Here is a 4,991-nt window from a genome sequence, read left to right as displayed (position 1 = left end):
CTAGTCACCACTTAAAACACTAGGTACCAAGAGTTGCCTGGTGAACAGAATCCATATGTATAAGCAGAAGACAATAGAATAGTGCAATTTAAAATTCAAAGTTAATAGATCTTTTGAATGAAACATTTTTAGTGTGGGTATTTTAAACATTATATGCTGAGACACAAAATGCAGTAGTTTGGTTTTTCAACACTGTATCTTCAGATTAGCCCTGTCTCACATATTTAAAAACAATAAAAAATGAAATGCTTCTCAAGGCTTGTCTTCAGAGCCAAGCACTCTGCACATACTGTCAAGGTAGGTAGAATTAAAAAAAAATACTAAAACAAACCATAGGTTACGTTATGTTGTCCAAAGATGTTTAAACATGAGGTTCCGGTTTTGTGAAAAAGCGTCTTTTGAGGGACCAGCAAGCACCTGCATTGTCGACAGAAATGGAAAGAATCTGTAAGTGCCTGTGTGTGAAGTGATCTTTATCCTCACCGTTTTTTTTTTTTAAATAAGGCAACATTTTTTCCCTTTGCTGCAAGGTGGAATGTTCTACCTTCCCTCGAAAAGCTAGTAGAAAACAATTTTCCCTTTTTCTCTGGTTTCAAAGGCATCTTTCCGTAAAGAAATAGGAAAACCCTGTCTGCTTCATTTATCCACATGTGACTATTAAAACTGCGTGGATCTCAAAGGCATACAAACACCTTGTCAATAAAGTAGTAAATTAAACAACGGGCATTAAAAAAAAAAATCTTCCAGCGAATTTTCTCATTAGCAGCCAACTATTTTGGGTGCTTTCAGGCTTAGAGCTTTAACATTTGGTAAAATTTAAATAATACAGGCTTTGGGTTTATGGAGAAGTATAACAGACATCGAGTGAACTCATTCATTTTGTCATTTTTCAGAAGAATATTTCAGTTTAACTTAGTTTCTCTTAAAAGAACAACAGCTTTATTTACTAGGTTTCACATAGCACATTCTTCTCAAAAATATGATTTAAGTTTGCGTTTTGAAGCACTGTGATAGCGTTCATCAAAAATAAAAGCTAAGCAGAATACAAATTACATATCTCTCAATCAGAGAGAGTTTAGGCTCTAATGTCAAGAATATATTATTGCAAGAGAGCCTTTTTGTGTCTTCTCTAATCGAATGGTTCTTTCTGCTTTTCCTCACCTACTGAGCGAGGCAGCATGTAGTATTGATGAAAAAGCTTGATGTTTCTTAGAGAATATGGTTTGGAAGATGCTGTTTGCAAGCTTATTTGCTTCTGTGTTGTGTTCATAAGCAGGAGAATATAATTCATTTCTGCATATCTGCTAGACTGGACAAATCAAGGTGACAATCCGTGGTTAGCTCTGTCAGGCCCTTTGTCCTACTGCTGCTGTGAATGGAAGTACAATGGAAGCAAAGTGGAATATATGAGAGTCCAGCTGCCTTGTTGTGACAGCCCAGTCCCCCCATTGCAGTGTGTCAGCTCATGTTTGTGTACCGGTAGCCAATCCATAAGATGACAATGCAAATTGTGTGAAAAGTCTTCTTTAAGATAACAAATCATGGTGGGGGTTGAGGTACAGGAGGAGAGGAAAAGGGGAGGTTGGACACATGTCTTAAGAAAATAATGACCCGTAAAAGGTTATATTTTTGGTACAGTGATTACATTCAAATGCAAGGCCCTTATCCCAATTCTGGCATGTGTCTCAAAGACGCAGGTAGGTGCTTACACTTAAATCTATCATACCATTGCTGTGTGCAAGGTTCTGCATTAATGTTACTTTTAGGGCTGTTTATATTTCATTTACGCATGCAATTAATCATCTTTACTGTGTTGATGCTACTGGCGTCAGCAGTGTGACTTAATTAAATTTGAAATTATAGTACAGTAAATATAGGCTTCCAACTAGCCGGTCCAAATTAAATGCTGTGGTCTATTTCTTACCCATGGTGTTTTCCAATTTAAGTGTTCATTTGAAAGGTTACATTTCAGACTGAAATCAGTGTTTTTTTTTTTTTTTAACTTAACTGTTGCTAAACTAGACTAGCTCCCTTTCAATGAGTCCTTTAGTCCAGTCTATTATCTTTATTCTCAGTATATAAGTACAATGCATCTGTATTTATTACATTACTTTAATATTTATCTGATTAGATACTTAATGTTCTTTAAGGAATGTTTTTACCCCTTAAAACATTTCCTCTGCTACATCAGCCCTGAGCTGCTTTAAAAGGTCTCGCCTCCATTTTGTTTCAGGCTGGTAATCAAGCAATTAGCCCACAAAATGGAGGTTCTCAGCTCTGCTCTATATACCGGCTCTCAGATGGGTGGTTTTACCTGTTTGAAAGCTCAGGCAGAACAGTTTACTGTTGATCTTGTTAAATTGGCCTCTGAAGAATGTTCTTATGATGTCAAATAAGTGACTCTTGCTTAGAAGAAACCTTACTTAGTTGCTTGAGACCTTTATGGTGTTATCACTAGAGAATTACCCCACCTGCAAGACGTGCGTGTCTCTGCTCTTCTTACTTGATAGAGTGAACATTTAAACCATTTATTCACGAATTCCAATGGTAAAGTGCCAAGCTCTAAAACGCTGCTAACTTAATTTCTTTAAATGTTTATATATTATGTATTACAGTCTTCTTCAGACAGTTCATAACATGTCTAGCAAGGTATCTGACCAGAAAGGCAGTCACTCTCCTATCATATATACAATACAGGGCTTGAACGCTAGCAAATTTGTCATCCGTAAAGTGCAGCGCAGGACTTGTGTGTAAAAAGCACGAGCCCCCCGCCCCCTTTTTTTAATGCAGTGCTGCCTTGTCTGCACTTTTTGAAATTGCATATTTATCAGTTCATGAATTATTTATGAGATTGGAAAAGTGGGGGGGGTGGCGAGAGGATGAGGAAGAAGAGCATACAAAAAAAAATGTATGCTTGAAATACTTGGGATAGGAGATGCTTTTAATGTGCATGCCAGGAATTCTGCTCAAGGATAGCTGTATTTTGATTTTTTTTCTGTATGTCATGTTTAGATTCAGTGTTGTATATTTTGGTATTTAAAATTGTTATGCTGTGTTGTCTACTTCTTTCTGGGTAAATTCAGGAAAGTGCAGCTTGTTTAAAATTAGGTGAGATAGGGACAAAAATGAACAGAGCGTTTCAAAAACTTTCAAAGCGGAGAGTATTTAATAAATTTTAATCTTTTGTCTGTCAGCCTCCATTGTCAAGAAAGAGCTGACAGATTGAGGATTAATGAAATGTTTCATAAATTAGAAATGAAACTATCAGCAGAATGTCCAAAGTAGGACTCAAACGTGCTCGGACAAGAGCTTTGGGCCAGTAGAATAGTCCATTCTTCAATCCAATCCCTTTTCAATCACATGGGGCAAAAATAAACCTCTCATATCCACCGGCTGAAAACGTATCCTCAGCTTCTTTTGTTAAATAAATCAATGGTGTCTACACATTTTTAACGTGTTGGTATTTTTCACTTTTATTTCTCAAAAACAAACTAAAAACAAAGGAACAAGAAAAAAACCTCAGAAGTGACTTTAAAACCAGGAAACTCAATGTGAAGAGTTTCGTTACAGAGTATAAACACCAGATATAATGTGGGATTGCAAATCTCCTCTTCCCAGAGCACTTCGTGGGGGTCCTTGTGTCCTGGGGTGGGAGATGTGTGTGGGTTTATTGGGACAGGAAGGGGTGGCTGTATTTAGGACCATGCTATAACTTCCTATGATATTCCACAATATAACATCGTGATGAGTCAGTCCCCAAACCCCAAAACTAACCCTCCCTGTTTGATACATGAATAGTATAATATTAAATTCTAAAAGCACTGCTTTCTTATTCTTAATTCCCACAGATTTTTTTTTTATATAAAGCACGCAACACAGGAGACGTGTTAGCCTAAAATAAATAAAGAACATGTGATGCGTAGAGTCCTGAAGATATGCTACGCTAAAAAGAAAAATATTTTGCGTGTGTGTTACGTGACAAACTCTCCAGTTGGGGTTCAGAGAATCCTGATTTAGGTATCAGCAGGTTCAAGCAGAGACAAGAGGCCTTTAAATCTTTCTTTTACTATTCTGGTCATTTGGATTTCTGCCTCGTTGTTCCCGAACGCTCACCTGAAGTACTATCTTTCGTCCTATCTGCCGGAGATATATAATTTGAAAGTGGGCTAGGAGAGTGTATAAAAATGTTTAGCCTAATCACTCCCTAATGACAGCGACTTATGTCCTTAGTGCAGTCGATTTGTTTCCTGGGTTTTAAAAGTAGATTATTTCCATGGTGCAGGCTTAGTGTAAGCTGTTGAGAAACTACAAGCACTGCACTTCAGCCTGAGTTTGGGACGTTCGCCAAGAGTAATCTGATTAAAAGGGCATTTTTTACAACACTGTGCTGCTTTGAAAATTCTGTGCAGCCCGATAGAGTGGGGGCCAAAAAATTGCTTTTTGAAGACGAGTTTTCTTGAGCAAAATTAAAAGCCTGATGATTCTCTTCGACCTAAGTGCAACGGAGAAACAAAAGTCCTTGGTATCACATCTGTTACCCACCGCAAGTCATTCCATGATCTGTTTGATGCAGCTGTTTCGCTGGTTTTGCTTTTAGCCACATGGCACTTCCGACACAGATGCACCACCCTTCAGCCCGGGTCCTTGAAGAAGTATGAAAAAAGAAGTTTCTGGCTCTAGTTTTGTGATTGTGTGACCTGCATTGATTGCAGTCTGCACTGAGTAACCGTTATGGTTACCTGGAAGTTTAGCAGCTCTAAGTTGTTAAAAAGTAATTATCATAGCTCAAATCTTGCATATCTTTTAAAAGATGGAATATAATACTAATTAAATATGTCATGTTTGCACACATCAGAACGCACTCAAAAGAACCTTTCTTGCATCGCTTATTTTACTGAAGTATTTTCTTCTTCTTCCATGGGATCTAAATAGGCAAGTAAGATCTGTTCCCATTTTCCAAACACCCCTGGGGTAGGATGAATAGTAAAGTC

This window comes from Ailuropoda melanoleuca, chromosome 9, assembly GCF_002007445.2.
Source record: "Ailuropoda melanoleuca isolate Jingjing chromosome 9, ASM200744v2, whole genome shotgun sequence".
In the NCBI taxonomy this organism is placed as follows: Eukaryota; Metazoa; Chordata; class Mammalia; order Carnivora; family Ursidae; genus Ailuropoda; species Ailuropoda melanoleuca.
This window is presented reverse-complemented; position numbering follows the sequence as displayed.